General features: G+C 33.6%; 2 non-coding genes and 1 pseudogene across 2 annotated transcripts; 1 reads left to right on the top strand and 2 right to left on the bottom strand.

Annotated features, from left to right (window-relative positions):
* Window positions 1-2,730: 2,730 nt before the first annotated feature.
* LOC120214076 lies at window positions 2,731-2,891 on the bottom strand. The gene has a single exon (XR_005524835.1). It is a non-coding gene; the product is annotated as a U1 spliceosomal RNA (small nuclear RNA).
* Window positions 2,892-19,757: 16,866 nt separating this feature from the next.
* Window positions 19,758-19,830, top strand: TRNAK-CUU. Its single transcript has one exon. It is a non-coding gene; the product is annotated as a tRNA-Lys (tRNA).
* An 887-nt stretch (window positions 19,831-20,717) lies between these two features.
* Window positions 20,718-22,210, bottom strand: LOC120213897 (annotated as a pseudogene).
* Between the last annotated feature and the right edge of the window lie 896 nt (window positions 22,211-23,106).

Below are 23,106 nucleotides of genomic sequence, written 5' to 3'. Positions count from 1 at the left end.
CCCCGCATCACAAAGACATTTCAATATGGTGTTATACAATCTGACACTCGGAACACAAGTTCCTTCCTTGATATCCTCTTCGATTACTCTGATTACTTTGATTACTTCAAGCTTTGTACATTGGCAATGATGGGAAGAACCCTCTCTTACGCATTTCATCGAGAACTTTATCACCCTCATCGATACTACCTTCATTATATAAATCAATGGCCATAGCACTATAGCTTAAAGGGTTCTTTTGGGTTGATATAATCTGAGAGAGATGCGTTGGGGTTAAAATTCTCGGCCGTCTGATTCCCATCGCCAGCACAACTATCTTCAACCTTGTTTTTTGCAGTTCAATGCTTGCAATTTTTTTTATATCAGTGAGACATTTAATCAAACAGCTGGAGGGCTTGCCGTGATTTCATTTGATTTCAACTCAACGTGAGGAGCTCGCCTTATTTCGGCCTGAGCTTCAAAGATCGGAGAACCTTGGTGTGGGTGTGGTGGTTGGCAGACCTCAAAATCAATCAGATTTCAAAGAAAGAGTAACTTCGTGCTTTCAAAATTGAACCAAAATGAATCTAAATTCAAACATTGGGCAAAATTTGATATCCAGACTTTTAGATAAAAGTGAAAAACATTTAAAATACTGGTGACATGAAAGAAAGAAATAATATTATTTTACATTAATCAATAGATGAAAAATAGGGTATATTAATCTGTTGGCGTGTTTGATTCAAGTCATTTCATATTACTAGGAGAATGGAATGTTTTTCCCCGTTTAGTTGGCAACCATTCCTAACATCCGATAATTTTTTATTCCTAACAGTAGTATTTTGGGGGTATATTATCAGGAATGTGATTACACATTCTCTTAAATATTTTTGAAAAATATCTTTCTTCTGTCGTTGAATAAAAAAAATTCTACGAAAATTAAATTATAATTTTATCCTTAAACTATTTTAGATTTACAAAAAAAGTCTATAATTAGAATTTTATATTAAGTTCGTGGGTTAAAATAAAATTTTACCCTTTCGTTAAACCTATTTATCTTTTCAATTTTGTAAAAAAAAATTATATAAATTTTATGAATTTAAATTTTTTTAAGAAAATATATAAATTAATTATACTAAAATTATAGTAGAATTCAACTTGTTAAAAAACAAATATATAATAAGGATAATTTGATAAAATATGCATTCCAATAATCTTTTATTCCTTTAACCAAACACTGTAATCTTACATTCATGCTAAACGAATCAAACACAAAATACAACATTCCTAGTAATCTTATTCCCACCGATAATCTTATTCCCGCTGGTAATCTTATATTCCGTGAACCAAACGCACCCTAAGATCACTAAATCATGGGTAGGTTCTATTTTAACTATTGAACAAAACATTTTATCGATTAAGTCACTAAACTATCAAATTGGTTTAATCAAGCTATAGTCCATTAACGTCTAATAAAATTGTATTAAATACACTTAAATTATGTTATAAATTCTAAAGTACTATTCAAATTTTAAAATATTCTACTTGAATCCTTAAAGTATTAGTATTATATATTGTTCTGTCAATCTAGCCATTGGTTTGGGTGTCATATGTCAACTCAAGTATGACATAAAACACATATAAAACATATAACATAAATAGGAATTTATAAAAAGAAATATCTTGCATTTAAACAACTACACATTGGAATCATTGAAGTATGTGGAAGTTATATGTCTCGACAAACTCAGTTACTGGCGATGTTAGTCGCAGTATGAATAATTCAGAAGTACGTTGTTTTTCAGAAGACAACTATGTCTATGATGGTGGTTTGGTTTTTATGCTCTTACATTTTGTTCCCAAATGCTGACTTGAAGATAAGCTTGGTATTGGTACAAACTTTTGGCCCATCTAATCTAATTGGTTGGCATTTTTTCCAAACATTTTAGGCAACCGTTAAGCAACGCTTAATTTGTTGTGTATATGTTTGTCGTTTATCCTCTTAGAAGTTGTATTACTATCTCCCGGATTAAAACATTCCGACATGCATGGTTTCTGATCAGAGAGTTAACATTGTCCTAACACCAAAGGTATCAATTTTTGAAACATTTGTGTGCATATACCGGTGTTTGAAACTACATGGAAGTTGTCATGACTTGATAATATTTCTTGTTTCAGATCCAACTGGACCAGAGATGTGTGATGTGAATAATATTACCATTTGATACGTAATTGAGATTCTGCAGATATGAATTTGGTCTAACAAAACTAATTTACCAACCCATGCTTGCACCGACACTATCTATGTATCAGGGACGGAGCTCCCAAAGAATAATTTGAGGTTGAGTTACCTCCGTTCTAGTCATAAGAATTCGAGTATCAAGATGTCTTTACCCTAACAAAAAAATGCAACTTCAAGGCTTACATATATGCCTCAACTCAACTTTGGGACGGAATTATATAAAGAATTCAATTCCATCCTCATGTACTAGTCAATTTCCATTTGAACCTTCATTTCATTGTTTTTTAATTTTTACTGTGTTCCATTACCACTGTCGTATTCTTCAGCACCGACCATCAGTGTTAGGTTCCCAAAGTGATTCATCGGCAGATTCAACATTCTGGATGAGGTTAGCAATGTATCAATTTTAATTTTTAAATGTATTAAAGAAGGAAAAAGCGGCGGATTATCATACAAAATCGAGCATTTATTAGCCCATGATCGAAGCAAAATGTTCAAACTAACATTGGACGAGGGCTGCGCGAACGCAAGCCCCCACTGCCACAAATTATGATGTAGGCTCTCCCACATGTGGAGACCTTAGGCGAGCACCTCTCCCAAGTGCAGTGGAGATCACTGACCTAGGTCATGGGCCTTATTGATCTCCCATAGACCCCATCCAGGTAAGTATGTTTAAATGGAGCTATGTGCCTCTTATTTATTAACTCCAGCTCATGGTCCCTCCTATTTCTCACTTGATATGGGATTGAGCTTCATCCTGATTCTCCACTTCCCAACGACTATAATTTTATTCCTTCTTTATTTCTTTTTATCTCACTAATTAAAAATGGCTGCAAATCATACATTTATCATCTTTCGATTCATCATAATCTAAGTGAGACATTAGAGTTTACAAAAGCTTTCATCAATGGTATTGGGGGGAACCAACTTGTTCAGTATTCCTTTTCCAAACTAACTTCCATTATGTTGATGGGTTGCCCTAAGCTATTGAATATTTTTCGGTTGAGTATGTTGATTGTACATCACTGGAATATATAAGATTTGAGTCCCTACCCCAAGAAGAGGGCAACAACAGTATACATTTATTTTCTCCACAATTCAGTCAATCGGATGTTATTTCATTCGAACTTCCACGTATGACATCCTTAACTCCTATATAACTGCCAAATCTAAGGGTATCCATCAGAAAATGCTTACTATAAATTGGATTTCGTTGAAGAAGATAAGAGTGGGTGAATGTCAACAATCCCTGTTTTGAGTGAATAAGGTATATTCATCCAAGGCAATTAACCGTGTTTCCATCCTACTTGTTCCCCTTGCTATCCTTACCAAATCTTCAAACACTTGAAATACTGTGGTATGAATTTTAAAGAGATATATTATCTTGTAATCACCTTAAATTATTTAAAAACTACTTGATATTAATAAACTGATCAAGAAGTGGTTCCAATGAAAAAGAAATGATCTTCCCTTAGGTGGCTCGAGTCGAACAATATTACTTAAGGTACACTATCTGGTTAGTACTTAAACTATAAGTTTTGGTCCGTTTTAGTACCTAAACTTTTATTTTTTTTCAAATACATACATAATATTTAATTTTTGTTTTATTTTAGTATCATGCCGTTAAAAACTTAATGGATGAGCTTATTGGCCATCTAGTCTACAGTTGTCAATCATCACATTCGTCGGCTGATGATAGGGGTGTTCAAACGGTTAATTCGGCCACCGGCCGAATTTCCATTAATCGAATTAACCAAACTTTTTTTCTCTAACCGTTAACCAAACCGAATTTTTTTTTGAAAATATTAACCAAACCGAATAAAGTTTGGTTATTTCGGTCAGTTAACCGAATTAACCCGAATATTTTTAATAATTTGTAATTAGATTAATTTGAATATAATAGAAGTTTTTTTATTTGAGTTAAAATTTAATTAGGTATTGATAATTTAATGAGTATAGTGTGGTTAAAAAATTTTATGAGTTAAAATTTGAACTTAAAATATGTATTTAATATATATAATAATTTAATATTTAATAAATTTGGTTAATTCCGTTAATTAACTTATTTTGAACCGAATTAACCGAGTATTGAAAAAAGTATTAACCGTTCCTTGACCGAACTAATTCGGTGGCCGACCGAATTAACCGAACTAATTCGGTTCGATCGGTTAATTCGATAAAAACTAAAAAATAAACCCCCTAATTGATGAAGCCCAAACTTTTCAGCCCACACCTTTTCGACCTGAACGTGATTTTGGCATCTGTTTCATTAAGTAACGCCTCAATCTCCCCAAATTGATGAGGGACTCTTCAGTGATCTAGCACGCTAAAAGAATATTAATTTTGAATTTAACCACTGAAACTTTTAAAATTTTATTTTTTTAACCCTCATCATAAAAAACCTAAGTATATTTGTCTCCTAAAAAACAACTTCTTCTCTAACCCTAACTTGCATCATTAGCCATCGTCGCAATTGCATTTAGCCATTGTTACCTTCAGCCGTCGTTCGATCTCCTTGTATTTTACCAACTGGTCGTGATCGATGTTCTTATGTAGTGGAGAATGGCTCTCACCCTCCCAACGCAAGAATAACAATAGGTAAAATTTGAAGTGTAGTAAGTGGAAATAATTGAAGTTGACACTTTTGGGTAGGCGGAAGACATTGGCTTGAAATTATGAAGCATATAGTATTTTGAGGATGTATTATGAGTCAACTGGAATTTGAGAACTGACAAAAATCATCAGAAGTTGGTATGATATCAGTATAATTTCATTCATTTTCTTTTTTCTCCTAAAATTAAATATTTTATTAAGACGTACTGATTACAACTCTACCACCTTTGCTGCTTTGGTTCGTTATACCACACAATTAAATGTACAAGGAGTTTGCAATTTGAGAGAAAGAACAATTTGGATGGAGTTGCATAGCTACACCATATTTGTCAGATTCGGGTGTGGGTGCCGGACTCGGTAATAATCCGACACGAGTATCTAAAACATCTACACCCCCTTGGTGCCTCACATTGTTCATAACGTCGCTGCTATTGTAATGAGCCATGCACTTCTTTGTGAACTGAAAACGAAATATATAATAATGTAAACGAGCTTCATTTTTCTTAAGTACGGTATCTGAACTTCTTACGAATATCTTTAAGCTTTTACAAGTATTTAGGGGTCCTAAGAAGCTTAGATCTGAGCTTCTTACGAATAAATAGTGCCTTAACACATGACTCAACAACATTCCCAAATTTATCAACTCTTTTTATCAACTCCTTCCTTTCCACGAGTCCTCTGATGGACTGGAGGAAGTTATTCGGCTGCTCAGAAGGCCAAAATCTCGATTTCTATCCTCCGAAGTCTCTCGAAGGTAAACTGGTCGTCCTCCCTCCTCCTGAGATTTTAGAAGCCGGTATTTCCGAATGGAAACTATCGCTAGTGGGACAGATTCTCGGGGTTTCTCCTAGCTTTGCCACAATCCAAAGAATCTTAAACAATTTATGGAGCAAAGCACTTAAGGGTTCCCGATTACAAGTAAGTATAATAGGTAACAATCTGTTCATATTTTCCTTCTCTTCTGAAAATGCTACGAATTGGGTGATTGAGAATGGCCCGTGGCATGTGCATAATAATCCCTAAATTCTAAGGAAATGGGAACCAAATCAAAAAAACCCTAAGCTTTAATCTGTCAAAAATTCCAGTTTGGATTCATTTGTTCAATATCCCCCTCGAGCTTTTTTCTAAAACTGGACTTAGCTATGTCGCCAGTGCCATAGGCGTTCCCATTTCCATGGACACTATAACTGCGTCTAAATCCAGATTGGAATTTGCTAAAGTATGTGTCGAAATTGGGGCTAATGATAAAATTCCTAAATATGTTGATGTTATGTTTAAAGATGGACAAACTTCATCGGTTCTAGTTGAGGTTCCTTGGCTACCTCAAGATTGTAGAAAGTGTAATATTTTCGATCACAGTGAAAAAGGGTACGTGAAACCAAACCCTTCATCTACTGTTAGCCAAGTATGGAAACGAAAAGAATCTATTGTTTCTAACTCTAAATCCCCTGTAGTGGAAGGCATTGAAGCTTTACAGGATCCTGATATTACTAACAATGTCTCTGCTGTCAACACTGCCATAGTTGTTGAAAATTCTTCTATTCATATAGAAGAATGTTCTGTTATTGCAGCAGCAAATAAGGGTTCTGATCTCCCCTCTGCTGTTACTACTGTCTTTAGTGAAGTAGCAGCCCAGAAAGAACCATGCCCTGTTAACTCTACTACTGCTAATTCCTCTAGTAATATTCAGTACTCTGAAGTTAAAGTTTCAAAGTCCTTTATAACTGTTGGGTTTAATAGTGATAAAAGTAGCACTAGCATTGAGACACAACCTGCTATTACTGAAAATGAATTTACTTCTAATATTTCCAATGGCTCTGCTGTTGTAAATCCTAAAAACATTTCTGAAAACACTTAAAATTTAGAAGTTGTTTCTACTCAATCTGCTCATATTAAAAAGGGTAGAGGAATACCTCCAAAGGTTAACTCTAAAGTCCCTCTCGCTGGTTCAAAGAAAAGATTCGAACTATTAAACTCAGTTGATGATATCCCTACTTTCTTAGATAACCAACAAAGAAAAGTAAGAACTTCTTCTTTGGGAGTAGCAACTCTGGTAAATGAAATAAAATCAAAAAAGAAAGACCTAGTTGAAAAATCTAAAAGTCTAAATGTGGGGGGTGAAATGGGATCTTCTCCTTCCCAATGAATTTAAGCTTTTGGAACATAAGAGGACTTAACAATCCTCTCAAACAAGAAAAAGTGATCCATAGAGCTACTCAGAATAAAGTAGACGTTTTATGCTTATTGGAGACTAGAGTTAAAGTTGAAAATTCTGAGAAAATTTTAAATTCTAAATTCCCTAAGTGGAATATCAGTTCAAATTACGACTATGCTATTAATGGTAGAATTTGGTTGCTTTGGAAAAAAGGTCTTAATTTCAATGTTATTTTTGTTTCTGACCAAATTATCACTGTTAAGGGCTCCTACAATGGCTCCCCTTTTTTCTTATCTGCTATTTATGGTAGCAACAATGGAATTGTTAGGAGGCATTTATGGCACCAATTAAAACATGTAAATTCTTCTGTTTGTCAGTTCCCCTGGATAATTGGTGATGATTTTAATACTTTCTTACATTCTTATGAAAGTTCTGATCATGATTTTCTCAGTCACTATATTACTGCTGATATGAAAGATTTCCAAGATTCTATTCAATAGTTAGATCTTCTTGATCACCCTTTCTTTGGTCCTACTTTCACTTGGAGTAACAAGCAGAAAGATTTTTTCCTTGCTAGGAAGCTTGATAGGGTTCTTATTAATTCTTACTGGGCTTCTTCCTTTCCTCTCTCTTTTGTGGAATTCCTAGCTCCTGGTATCTCTGACCACTGTATGGCTATTGTCAACCTTGCCAAAGAGTCTCCTTTTAATAAACCAAAACAGTTCAAATTTTTTAATTTCTGGTCTGGTCACCCTTACTTCTTGAATATTGTGAGGAACTTGTGGCTCCCTAATGCTCCTGGTAATCTTATGTGTGTCCTCTTTACTAAGCTTAAAAGACTCAAAGTTGCCCTTAAAGAGTTTAACAATAAAAACTTCAATAATCTCCCTAATCAAGTGAAAGTTAAAAGAGCGGAGCTGAAATTGCAACAACTCCGTACCTTAAAAGGTGAGAATGGTACTGAAAAGGAGATTATCATTCAAGATGAGCTGAAGACTCTTGAAGAAGCTGAAAATTTGTTCCTTAAACAAAAGGCAAAAATTCAGTGGATTAAAAATGGTGATAAGAACACTAAATTCTTCTATTAAATTCTTGCTTTTAAGAACAAGAGAGACAACATTCGGGCTCTTATTGATGATAACGACAATCGTTTGGAATCTTAGGATGATATGGCTAAGGAAGTTACTTCATCTTTTTCTAACTTGCTTGGTTCTGTTGACAACAGAGTTAAAAGCATTGATCCTTCTTCCCTTAAAGAGCTGTTGAATTTTTCTCTCCCTTCTGAAGCTGCTTCTGCTCTTGTTAAGGATATTACTAATAAAGAAATTCAAGATGATTTTTTCAGTCAAGGGAACGATAAAGCCCCTGGACCTGATGGTTATTCTCCCTGTTTCTTCAAGAAGGCTTGGTCTATTGTGAGAGACGAAGTCTTGGCTGCTGTTAAGTATTTTTTCCATAACATTTTCATGTACTCTGGATTTAATTCCATTGTCATTGCCCTTGTTCCCAAAGTTCCAAATCCTCGAGTTGTTAAAGATTACAAACCTATCTCTTGTTGTTCAGTTTTTTACAAAGCCATCACTAAAATTTTAGTTAAACGATTGGCGAAATTTCTCCCTGATATTATCTCTTTAAACCAAACTGCATTCTTCAAGGGTAGGAGCATTGTTGATAATAACCTTCTCGCCCAAGAATTGGTCAAAGGTTATTATAGGAATTATATTTCTCCTAGATGTTCTATGAAGATTGACCTTCATAAGGCTTTTGACTCCCTCCATTGGGACTTTATTTCCTCTATTCTCATAGCCCTCAATCTTCCTCCAAGATTTATTGCTTGGATTGAGACTTGTTTCACTCAAGCTAGGTATTCCATCTCTTTTAACAGCTCTCTTATTGGTTATTTCAAGGGAGATAGGGGTTTAAGGCAGGGTGATCCTCTCTCCCCTACTCTTTTTGTTCTTGTCATGCATGTTTTATCTAAGATGCTTAATTTGGCTGCTGCCAAAGGAGTGTTTGGTTACCACCCTAAATGCAAAAGGATTGGCCTAACCCATATTTCTTTTGCTGATGACTTAATGATCTTCTGTAAGGGTAATGTTGACTCTATTATGGGTGTCTTAAGTGTTCTTGAACTTTTTTATGAAATCTATGGGATCCACCTAAATTCCTCCAAATGTGAATTATTTTCTGCTGGTTGTTCTCTAAGATCAGTGGATTTATTTCAACATATTTCTGGTTTCAAAAAAGGTAGCTTACCTGTGAGATACTTAGGTATTTCTCTTGTTACTCGTAAACTTACTGAGAAGGATTGTGTCGTGCTTATTGAAAAAAATTAAACAGAGGCTTTACCATTGGTCTGCTAGAAATTTGAGCTACGCTAGCAGACTTGAACTAATCCACTCTGTCCTTTTCAGCGTCTCGAATTATTGGTGCAGACAGCTTATCCTTCCTAATTCTATTCTTGCTAAAGTGGACCAACTCTGCTCTAGATTTTTCTGGAAATGTGACGACAAGCCTGCCAAAGGTGCTCGAGTAAGTTGGGATTTTATCTGCTTCTCTAACGCCGAAGGTGGCCTTGTCCTAAAAAACTCTAAAATCTGGAACATAGCGTGTTCTATTAATCTTATTAGGAAAATCTTAGCGGGTCATGACTCGCTTTGGGTGGCTTGGTTAAATACTTATGTTTTCAAAGATCAAGATTTTTGGATTTTTTTTGCAGGTTCTAATGTGAGCTGGAGTATTAATAGACTTCTTAAATTGCGTCCTACTGCCCTCAGCATCTTCTCCTCTTCAAGTTCTCTTAGACTAAGAGATATTTGGGAATCTATCCGTATCAAAAGGGAGAAAGTTCCTTGGCAGAATCTTATTTGGTTTCCAATGCACATTCCTAAATTCAGTTTGATTGCTTGGATGTCTTTGTTAAACATATTACCAACTAGAGATCGGCTGCTCAAAATGGGAATTTCAACTGATGAGACCTGTGTTAACTGCAGAGACGAATAAGAAACAAGAAACCATATTTTTTGCCAATGCACTCTTGCTGCTTGACTTTGGAGCTCAGTCTTATCGCTTAATGGTATGAAGAATACTTCCTCAACTTGGGAAGAAATGGTTAATTGGGCTTCTTCAACTTGGAAAGGGAAATCCTTACTCATCACAATTCTGAAGATTTCTTGGACAACCTATATTTACACATTGTGGGAGGAAAGGAATCACAGAATCTTCCAAGGCCGTCACAGATCTACAGATGAATTGCTCAACGTTATTATTGAAGCTGTGCGAATCCAACTTAAGGGTAAAAGTATTAATAGAGCTGATATAATTAATTCAAACCTATGTATTGCTTGGGGTATTACTTAATTAATCTTTGCTTTTGTAATAGCTGTGTATAATTCTTTTGTATTGATTGGTTGATTTTATTTTGTAGTTGAACACTGCTCTTTGGATAATAAAATTTTGATTTATCCAAAAAAAAACATAAAGTAAATAAAAGAGAACAAGAAGAAAAATAACAAGATAGGTAAAAAATAGAGATACAGGTTTATCGAACCCGAGAGATAAAAGAAATTCGAACCTAAGAAAAATTAAAAGGAAAAGTACTACCGGAAAGGTGGATCATCACCACCGTTTCTGTTTGATGATTCCCACAACAAATGCGAGAATCATTTTGTTTACTGGTGAATTGAAATATAGATTTTTCAAATATGACTGCAATTTTACCAGTCTTGTATTGTAATGTCAACTGGAGACGACAAAGAAAACAACACCATGACCATTCTTTGCGTTTTCTAACGAACCAAACATTTCACTAAAATCTGCAACAAACAGAACAACACCATTCATCATTTCTAATCTGTTGAAGCAAAAGATAACACACTACAGTTGATTCCATCGATGCATAAAAGATAGGTATATCTATTTATACCTTTCTTGTTCTTCTTCTTGTTTTTGTTGGAGCTGAAATCTTTACCATGATTCATAAGCTTAAATGCAATACAAAAATGAAGACGAGCATCAACAATGGTCTTAAATTAAGTTCGTCTCTCTTCATCCCTTTAACCGTCAACTTGTTCTAATCCATGACATTCTTTATATAATTGGATCATGAGGCTGCAAAACTCTTGAAATGATTAAAGTTCAAAGATTAGTGTCTAGATTTATAATTTGTAAAAAATAATAATAAATGTTCAACAAAGGTTAATTACATTGATGATCATTTATATTTTTGGTCTGTTTTATTTTTGTTTCTATTTTTGAAAAAGTAACAATTTAGTCACATATATTGTAAATTTATTATATTTTGATCATTGAATCGTTAAATCTTGATAATTTAATGATCTAACACGTTAAAAGAATATCAATTTTAAATTTAACCTCTATACTTTTAAAATTTTATTTTTTCACCCTCATCATAAAAAGCCTAAAAATATATTTTTCTCCTGAAAGATCACTCTTCTCTAACCCTAACTTGCATCCTTGTCGGTGTCACCATCGCATTTAGACATCGCCACCGTTTCATTTAGTCATTGCTGCCTTCAGACGTCTTTCAATCTCCTTGTAATTTGCAGGTTTCATGTCCTGCGTTGGAGATGTTGTGATTGTACGAAGTGAGTGGCATTGAAAAGATATGGAATGATGATAAGCTTTCTGTAATGTCTTTTGGTGTTCAAAGTTTAACACATTTCACCGTGGATAAATTCAATGAATTGAAGTATGTATTCACTCCATCCATGGTTAAAAGCTTTGTTCAACTCAAACCACTTAATGTTGATCATTGTGATGAATTTGAAGAGGTAATACAAGGAGTATTAGGAGAAGAAGAAATGATTAGCAGTCTGTTCCCTAAACTTGACTCGTCGGTGCTCTCTCAACTTCCCAAACTAAAAAGATTTTGCTATGGAAATAATATTTCAATTGAATTTCCCTCTCTAAGGAAATTGAAGATAGGGTCATGTCCTGCTTTGAAGACATTGCTTTATGATGATACAAATATTGCTGTAAAGAGCAGTGGCAATATCTCATTTGATCAGCCACAATATCTTTTCAATGAGAAGGTATGTATTAATCTTCAGTTTTTAGTTAAACATATTTTATGGTAAGAAATCCAATTTTCTTAACCTAAATATCTTGGTGTTATGTTTTCTTCTCTCTTCTATGTTAATATATATTAACTAATACATTGGAATGAATTATTCATGCACACATGTAGGTGATATTTCCTGTGCTAGAGGAATTGCATATTGCATACATGGACTACTTGGAAAGGCTATGGCCCAACCAACTTGTTCACTAATCCTTTTCCAAATTAACTTCCATTACGTTGATGGGTTGTCCTAAGCTATTGAATGTTTTTCCGTTGGGTATGTTGATGAGACTTCATGGGCTTAACCAACTGAAGATATTTGATTGTACATCAATGGAATACATAATATCTGAATCCCTACACCAAGAAGAAGGCAACAGCAGCAATATGCAATTATTTTCTCCACAATTCACTCAATCGGATGTTATTTCAATGAAGTTTTGGTATAATTGATATATATATATATATATGAATCATAAGTAAAACTGTGATTGTTGTCCTAAAAATGTTCCTTCAGCGTTGGGACGTTGGATTTCCTTCACAACTTATTGTTAGGTTTGGACCGAGACGAATACAAAATTGTATGTTAAGAGGTATAAATTTAATGAATCATATTAACATTTTTTATGATCCAAATTATAAAATTTTAAGAAAATGTGAAATTATATTATTTATAAAGCACATAAAAAATAAATAAATTATATATAAATTTAAAATTTCTAGAGATACGATAATATATCTTTGAATAGCTGAAGTTTGGGTATCAAAACCGAGGCCTTTCCTCAAGGTTGAAAACGGGCCAAAACTAATTACCCTTATATTGGCTGACTACATAGGTCGATTAGTCGATGCTTATATATCTCCACTCCTTACCCTATAAACATGTCACAAGATCAGCCTTTATATTCGACCCAATACGCCCATACTACTACATAACTCATTTAAAAAACAAGGGTAAACTATCTAATTGGTCACGAAATTATTATTAAGTTCTTAGTTTATCACTATCTTTTAATAGACGTTGATGTTACGTTTTTTTATTGCGGTCACCGGATGTTAAAAATTTAACGAAAATAGTAACATGATTCAGTATAATGATAATTTTAACTCCTTATATCTATGCAATATATTAATTTAATTTCAATTTTAAATAATTTAATAAATTTAACCCTGATTCGAAATAATCATCAAATATTTGAATAAAAACTCAAAAATTTCAATCTCTCGTCCTATTTCTCTTACAATTCATCTTCTTCGTTTATTTAAATAACTCTGCCCAATGATGATACGTGGAACGGTGGGAGGTGGTGGGGCAATTGTACCCTCTCAAGTACGAAATTAGATAGTTAAAAAATATAAATAAAATACCTAAAATATAAGAAAATTAAAATTTTTTAGAGGTATGTCAGTACCCAACCCTCTCCATCCATTCATGAATATTTTGATATTTAAACTCAGATTTTAAAGGATGAAAATTCAATGTTAGGATTATTTTTTTGTTGATCATGAATATTTGAGAATTGACAAGATGGTTTGAAAAATTGAATGACATAAAAAAAATTAGATAAGAAAATTTTTGTCCCAATTTGCTTTCTTATGTTTTCTTTCAATCAGAGGGTCACACATGTCACTCTTTAATTGGTGGAAATAAATATATTAAATTAAAATAAAGTTAGTCCTTCAATCGAATGGTGACAACAACAACAACAACAAAACCCAATTCCCATATGCAATGGGGACATCATTCGATTGGAAAATTAATTTTATTTTAATTTATTAAAAATATGATTAAATTGAAAGAATATGTAAATAACAAGGACCAAATGTGCAATTATATCAAAATATTTAACTGTTGTTAATTGCAGCTAACTCAGGGTGACCACATCTTGATTAAATAAAAATGAAAGTAAACATATCTTATGTTTTTTTAAATAAGAGATTAAAAGTAAACAAAATATAAACATAAGTGATCATCCGTGTAATTAATAAATAAAGACTCTAACTGTAGTTAAGAGGTTAATTTAATATATACGTCCTTTTAAAGTTACAATTTACAAGTGTAATTACAAATATAATATATATTTACATAACTATCACGAAAATTAACCATTACAAAGTACAATCATACTAATAATGAGAATATATTCAGAAAGGGCCCAAGTGAATGTTTTTTTTTTTGTTGAATGAAATTAGAAATACAATAATGAAATTGGATGGGGTTACAAATTGATAAGTTTGACTTAGCCTTGTGATGATCAAATTATTTCTGAGCCATCCGATGAGTGGGCCTCCACAAGATGCACGTGTGCCAGCGCATTTTCTTGGTTGCATATGAGACCATCACATGTGATACTGATGTCAGATGCAATGGATTCTATCTATGCAATTTCTCTAACAAAGAAATCTTATTTAATTATAACAAAAAAATTTAACTATCAAGTAAATATATAATTTTTCATAATTATATTTTAATAAATAATGGTTGTGATGATTGTGATCAATGAAAAATGAAAAATGAAAAATTTAAATTTTAAATTAATATTATCTAAAAGTTAATTAAAAAGTTTGAAAATTAACAATAAAATAAATTTAAAAAATATTAAAAATATATATATTTGATTTGATTTTTGAAGAAAAAATTTATATTTGATCTAACAATCTCAGACAATGTCTAATTATGTTTTTAAATATTAATTAAATTTATATACTTTTAAATTATGCATATAAATATTAATTAAATTTATATACTTTTAAAATATTTTATTAATAATAACGTAATATGGTATTATAACAATTTCAAAATTTTGCAAACATCATAATCATTGATTAAAAAAACCAAGGAAACCCAAGAGTAGACATCTCAGAAACAACCTGCCCACATTCTTCTTGAAAGTGAACATCTCTGCACTGTGAGTAGCAATCACCAACTAATGAATTCAGTGAATGTAAATGGTATTAACCAAATTTCACGAAGCAAAAAATGAATTCGTGGACGTGCATCTTCAGGGAACTGGGGCTCTTGTGATCGCCCTTTAGCCATGGTAACGAAGAATCCTACAACACACTGATTTTTTTTTCTACAAACCTAACAAATAACATGCAAAAGTAGTACCTTTTGCCAAAAGTTTAATGGTATTTGGTGTAGGTTACCCTACTTTAAGAAAAGTAAACACTTTGATTAAATCAAGTAGAGGATATATTGAGATTGGAATGGAAGTAGGAGAGTTGATACCTTTTCAACCAAGAGAAGTGGTGAGGAGTCAAGTTGTCCATTGTTAGTGGTGATAACTTGTGTACCAAACATCTTCATTTTCCTAAACACTCGAATGATGCTAAGTCTTTTAACATAGGCCACTTTTTGGTATGCTTACTACTCGAGTTCCGGTGGACTTCAAAGCACAAAGGATCAGCTGATCGAACTCGAAGGTGAGAATCATTTCCAATTCCGATCCTAATTTCCTCTAGTCTGGAAACAATCTCCTACACTCCACAGCAAGCTATTGCTACATCACTAAGTCGTGGAAGGTCTCATGTTACTGAGACTGGAAGTACATTCTTCAGGCTGGAATTCCCTATAGGATCGTTTTTCCAAATATATTTCAATTTTGATAAATTGGTATTGGCTCGATATTGAAGACTCTTCGTTGAGCGCTTACGGGTAAGGCCGTAATGAAGTTGTTTCTTTTTCTCCATGCATGTTTAAACTTTCCACTTCGGTTTCAAATACTTGTTGTAAACAACCACTAGGATTGTTATATATATATATATATATATATATTTATATAGGAGGAAAATGAAAGAACTTTAAGCTAGGCTCTCCTTATGCACTGAACCTCCAAAGAGGTTTCAATTATGAAGCATATAGTATTTTGAGGATGTATTATGAGTCAATTGGAATTTGAGAACTGACAAAAATCATCAGAAGTTGGTATGATATCAGTATAATTTCATTCATTTTCTTTTTTCTCCTAAAATTAAATATTTTATTAAGACGTACTGATTACAACTCTACCACCTTTGCTGCTTTGGTTCGTCATACCACACAATTAAATGTACAAGGAGTTTGCAATTTGAGATAAAGAACAATTTGGATGGAGTTGCACAGCTACACCATATTTGTCAGATTCGGGTGTGGGTGCCGGACTCGGTAATAATCCGACACGAGTATCTAAAACATCTACACCCCCTTGGTGCCTCACATTGTCCATAACGTCGCTGCTATTGTAATGAGCCATGCACTTCTTTGTGAACTGAAAACGAAATATATAATAATGTAAACGAGCTTCATTTTTCTTAAGTACGGTATCTGAACTTCTTACGAATATCTTCAAGCTTTTACAAGTATTTAGGGGTCCTAAGAAGCTTAGATCTGAGCTTCTTACGAATAAATAGTACCTTAACACATGACTCAACAGCATTCCCAAATTTATCAACTCTTTTTATCAACTCCTTCCTTTCCAATAGTCCTCTGATGGACTGGAGGAAGTTATTCGGCTGCTCAGAAGGCCAAAATCTCGATTTCTATCCTCCGAAGTCTCTCGAAGGTAAACTGGTCGTCCTCCCTCCTCCTGAGATTTTAGAAGCAGGTATTTCCTAATGGAAACTATCGCTAGTGGGACAGATTCTCGGGGTTTCTCCTAGCTTTGCCACAATCCAAAGAATCTTAAACAATTTATGGAGCAAAGCACTTAAGGGTTCCCCATTACAAGTAAGTATAATAGGTAACAATCTGTTCATATTTTCTTTCTCTTCTGAAAATGCTACGAATTGGGTGATTGAGAATGGCCCGTGGCATGTGCATAATAATCCCTTAATTCTAAGGAAATGGGAACCAAATCAAAAAACCCTAAGCTTTAATCTGTCAAAAATTCCAGTTTGGATTCATTTGTTCAATATCCTCCTCGAGCTTTTTTTCTAAAACTGGACTTAGCTATGTCGCCAGTGCCATAGGCGTTCCCATTTCCATGGACACTATAACTGCGTCTAAATCCAGATTGGAATTTGCTAAAGTATGTGTCGAAATTGGGGCTAATGATAAAATTCCTAAATATGTTGATGTTATGCTTAAAGATGGACAAACTTCATCGGTTCTAGTTGAGGTTCCTTGGCTACCTCAAGATTGTAGAAAGTGTAATGTTTTCGGTCACAGTGAAAAAGGGTACGTGAAACCAAACCCTTCATCTACTGTTAGCCAAGTATGGAAACGAAAAGAATCTATTGTTTCTAACTCTAAAGCCCCTGTAGTGGAAGGCATTGAAGCTTTACAGGATCCTGATATTACTAACAATGTCTCTGCTGTCAACACTGCCATAGTTGTTGAAAATTCTTCTATTCATATAGAAGAATGTTCTGTTATTGCAGCAGCAAATAAGGGTTTTGATCTCCCCTCTGCTGTTACTACTGTCTTTAGTGAAGTAGCAGCCCAGAAAGAACCATGCCCTGTTAACTCTACTACTGCTAATTATATGTAAATAACAGGGACCAAATGTGCAATTATATCAAAATATTTAACTGTTGTTAATTGCAGTTAACTCAGGGTGACCACATCTTGATTAAATAAAAATGAAAGTAAACATATCTTATGTTTTTTTTAAATAAGAGATTAAAAGTAAACAAAATATAAACATAAGTGATCATCCGTGTAATTAATAAATAAAGACTCTAACTGTAGTTAAGAGGTTAATTTAATATATACGTCCTTTTAAAGTTACAATTTACAAGTTTAATTACAAATATAATATATATTTACATAACTATCACGAAAATTAACCATTACAAAGTACAATCATACTAATAATGAGAATATATTCAGAAAGGGCCCAAGTGAATGTTTTTTTTTTGTTGAATGAAATTAGAAATACAATAATGAAATTGGATGGGGTTACAAATTGATAAGTTTGACTTAGCCTTGTGATGATCAAATTATTTCTGAGCCATCCGATGAGTGGGCCTCCACAAGATGCACGTGCGCCAGCGCATTTTTCTTGGTTGCATATGAGACCATCACATGTGACACTGATGTCAGATGCAATGGATTCTATCTATGTAATTTCTCTAACAAAGAAATCTTATTTAATTATAACAAAAAAAAATTTAACTATCAAGTAAATATATAATTTTTCATAATTATATTATAATAAATAATGGTTGTGATGATTGTGATCAATGAAAAATGATAAATTTAAATTTTAAAATTAATATTATCTAAAAGTTAATTAAAAAGTTTGAAATTAACAATAAAATAAATTTAAAAAATATTAAATATATATATATATATATATATATATATTTGATTTGATTTTTGAAGAAAAAATTTATATTTGATCTAACAATCTCAGACAATGTCTAATTATGTTTTTAAATATTAATTAAATTTATATACTTTTAAATTATGCATATAAATATTAATTAAATTTATATACTTTTAAAATATTTTATTAATAATAACGTAATATGGTATTATAACAATTTCAAAATTTTGCAAACATCATAATCATTGATTAAAAAAACCAAGGAAACCCAAGAGCAGACATCTCAGAAACAACCTGCCCACATTCTTCTTGAAAGTGAACATCTCTGCACTGTGAGTAGCAATCACCAACTAATGAATTCAGTGAATGTAAATGGTATTAACCAAATTTGACGAAGCACAAAATGAATGCGTGGACGTGCATCTTCAGGGAACTGGGGCTCTTGTGATCGCCCTTTAGCCATGGTAACGAAGAATCCTACAACACACTGATTTTTTTTTCTACAAACCTAACAAATAACATGCAAAAGTAGTACCTTTTGCCAAAAGTTTAATGGTATTTGGTGTAGGTTACCCTACTTTAAGAAAAGTAAACACTTTGATTAAATCAAGTAGAGGAATATATTGAGATTGGAATGGAAGTAGGAGAGTTGATACCTTTTCAACCAAGAGAAGTGGTGAGGAGTCAAGTTGTCCATTGTTAGTGGTGATAACTTGTGTACCAAACATCTTCATTTTCCTAAACACTCGAATGATGCTAATTCTTTTAACATAGGCCACTTTTTGGTATGCTTACTACTCGAGTTCCGGTGGACTTCAAAGCACAAAGGATCAGCTGATCGAACTCGAAGGTGAGAATCATTTCCAATTCCGATCCTAATTCCCTCTAGTCTGGAAACAATCTCCTACACTCCACAGCAAGCTATTGCTACATCACTAAGTCGTGGAAGGTCTCATGTTACTGAGACTGGAAGTACATTCTTCAGGCTCGAATTCCCTATAGGATCGTTTTTCCAAATATATTTCAATTTTGATAAATTGGTATTGGCTCGATATTGAAGACTCTTCATTGAGCGCTTACGGGTAAGGAAGTTGTTTCTTTTTCTCCATGCATGTTTAAACTTTCCACTTCGGTTTCAAATACTTGTTGTAAACAACCACTAGGCTTTATGATTAGAGTTTGCAGCCCTTGAGTTTTCGGATTGTTAGAAAGAATATATATATATATATATATATTTTTTTTATATAGGAGGAAAATGAAAGAACTTTAAGCTAGGCTCTCCTTATGCACTGAACCTCCAAAGAGAGTCAAGATGGAAGCTAACCTAGCATCGGATGTCTAATAGTAGCATAGATGAAAGGATACTGCTATACACTTTGTGCCTGGACTCTCTTATCTCTTATTTACCTAACAACAAAACTGTCTGAGCAAATAGCCCGTCTAGCTCAGTCGGTAGAGCGCAAGGCTCTTAACCTTGTGGTCGTGGGTTCGAGCCCCACGGTGGGCGTTTATTTTAATTTTTTTGAAAAAGCCACAGAACTCAAGTACTTTTTGCAGTAGCTGAACTGGAGGAGTTGTGGCATCGTATCTAATATCCAACTTGAAATGCCCATCTTAAGAACGAGTGGTAAAGTTTTAATAAAGTTTCTACAATTACATAGAGAATCTGCTCTGGTTTTCCAATGGTCAAGCTTTAACTTTTCGATGGATTAGGAACGTAGCAAGGGGTAAATTATGTTGATATTTGTGGCTTAAATATACAAGGAAGGGCTAAACCACTTGCCTAAAACATATTCCTCACTTAATCATCTATCTTCAGTTCATTTCAGTGTTTTTTTTTTACTTTTAAATTGCCTTTGGCCACCAAACTAGAACGCCGAAGTTTTAGGTTGTAGTTGAGAGTTGTGGTTTTAGGTATCTTGACACAACAAAGATTATACATGGCCAAATAACAATAGCTTGTGGAAAATTGCACTACTGATAAAAAATAATATACATAGGTGAAATGATTCTGATATATGTCATTTTCATTTCATTAGTTTAACCAAATATAGATCATCAACAAAAAATAATTTGTGTACCAAACATCTTCATGGAGTTCCGGTGGACTCCAAAGTACAAGGGAGGATAGCTGATCGAATTCAAAGGTGAGAGTCGTTTCGGATTTGGGTTCAGGAGTGTTGGAGCCTGAAGAATGTATTTCCAGCCTCAATAGACATATACCTCCCACAACTTGGTGATCTTTAAATAAAACTAAAAGTATCTAAAGAATTGAAGATGGGATTTTCAAGAATAAAAGGATAAAAACAAAGTAATTGCTGAAATTTTGGCCAATATTTCCTTATACCATACAACTTTAGCATGGGAAGGGAGAGAACAAATGCAGTGATAGGGTTAGAATGAGCTCATACTGAACATCTCTATGTCACTCATTTTACAACACACAGATGCAACCAATGATTTCCATATTGAAATGTCCGGCAGCATCCCCTGACTTACCATCTCTTCTAACCACATTACAGCTTCATATTGCCTACCTATTAAGCAAAGCCCCTTTATAAGTCCATTATAAGTTTCGGCACCCGGCCGATGTGATTTGATCAGCATCTCCTCCAAAACCCGACTTGCTTCGACATATTTACCATCTTTGCACAACCCATTAACCAAAATGCTACAACTTTCTTTGCTGGCTACACAACCAACCTGCTTGGTCATTTTCTTCAAGTATCCAACGGCTAACTCCGAATCCCCCGCATCACAAAGACATTTCAATATGGTGTTATACAATCTGACACTCGGAACACAAGTTCCTTCCTTGATATCCTCTTCGATTACTTTGATTACTTCACAAACTCTCCCTTTCTTACTCAAAGCTTCTGCCTTTGCTTCGTACATTGGCAATGATGGGAAGAACCCCTCTTACGCATTTCATCGAGAACTTTATCACCCTCATCGACCCTACCTTCATTATATAAATCAATGGCCATAGCACTATAGCTACCCATACTAGGAACTCCACCTCTTACTAAAGCTTCATGAATCAAGCGTTTAGTAGCTTCTGTATCTTCCCCATCTCTGCATTTTTTTAAATCGAGTCGTCGTCGAATACTCTTCGGAGCTTTTAAACCCTTCCTCAAAACCTTCCCAAGGATTTCTAAAGCTTCTTCAACCTTCCCGTCATCGCATAAAGCATCCAATAAAATCCGATAAATCACAATATCTTCACCACTACCCTTTTGGGAGATCCTCCAGAACATTGAATATAACAAATGATTAGCCTCAACTAACATCCCATCATCACATAAACCCTTCATTAAAATTCTGTATCTTTCTCTATCAGGGTAACAACCTTAATCCATTTCCTGGAAAATATTCAAGGCGAAATCGGATTTTTTGAATCGACAAAGCCCTTCCATTAACAAATTCAATGATTTCACCCTGGATTTCACTTCCAACCTCCAACAATTATCCGAGAAGAGCTGATAAGCAGCTTTGAAATCAGACTCTTTCAGCACTGTCCCCAAAATGGTATTAAAAGATTCAGTAAAGTTTACGCAATTGAATTGAAGAATGGTGTTAAAGAGATTCAAAGCCTCATTTACCATCCCAGCACTTGCAAAAGTTATGATTGCAGCAACAAAAACTGAATCTTTGCACTCACAAGAATCGTTTTTCATTTGATGGATCACTTGTTTCATCTCTAGAATTCGACCGGAGTTGCCCAGAATGTTGATCATGGTGGCATAAACGGGACCATTGTGACGATAGTTGGGGTATTTTTGATGGGCTTGGTTGAAGATTTGGAGCGCAGTTAAAGGGTTCTTTTGGGTTGATATAATCTGAGAGAGATGCGTTGGGGTTAAAATTCTCGGCCGTCTGATTCCCATCGCCTGCACACTATCTTCAACCTTGTTTTTTGCAGTTCAATGCTTGCAATTTAAGTTTTTTTTTTTTTTTATATCAGTGAGACATTTAATCAAACAGCTGGAGGGCTTGCCGTGATTTCATTTAATTTCATTTGAATGTTCAAATACTCTGTAGTCACTGGTGCTTGAACTAATGACCTTTAAAGATAATTATCATCTCTTTAATCACTAAGTCGCTTAATTGGTTATGATAAATTGAAATTTTAAGTGTTAAACATAATTACAATTTTTTTATTTTTTTTATGAAAATTATGTTATTTTTGTAAAAGATTTGGAGATGAATTGGCTAAAATCAAATTCGGAATTATGTGTCAACCATGACTAAAGTAATATGCTTTGTCATTACACAACAAACTTGATTAAATCCATTGTTAACATCGTTACGCTGAGATGATTATAAAGTAGTATATATTCTAAATACTTTCAGCTATTTGAAAATGAAAGTTCAACCGTTCTGTTGTAGTGACTGATGCTCGCACTCGTGACCTCTAAGATCAATAACAATTTATTTAACCACTGAAGTAAGTTGGTTCGTGTAAAAACTCAAGCATTGAACGTTGAACTCAAAACTCAATTTATATTTTCATCTAATTAAATTATTATTATTATTTAATTGTGCATTTAATATTTTTATTTCATCTTTCTAAAATATATAATCAAGATTCAAATCTGATTGAATAACCCAATTTTTGAATCAATCTTAAGAAAATGTACTCTCTTTATTACTTTTAAATAAGTTTTGGATGTTAATTTGTTTTTTACAAAAGGAAGGAAGGGCAGAGGAATTGGGCAAATAATATAGGGTAAACTACTTATTTGGTCACCTATATATTATTTAGTATTTATTTTGGTCATTT

The sequence above is a fragment of the Hibiscus syriacus genome, unplaced genomic scaffold (assembly GCF_006381635.1).
Source record: "Hibiscus syriacus cultivar Baekdansim isolate YM2019G1 unplaced genomic scaffold, ASM638163v2 tig00000738_pilon, whole genome shotgun sequence".
Classification (NCBI taxonomy): Eukaryota; Viridiplantae; Streptophyta; class Magnoliopsida; order Malvales; family Malvaceae; genus Hibiscus; species Hibiscus syriacus.
This window is presented reverse-complemented; position numbering and strand designations above follow the sequence as displayed.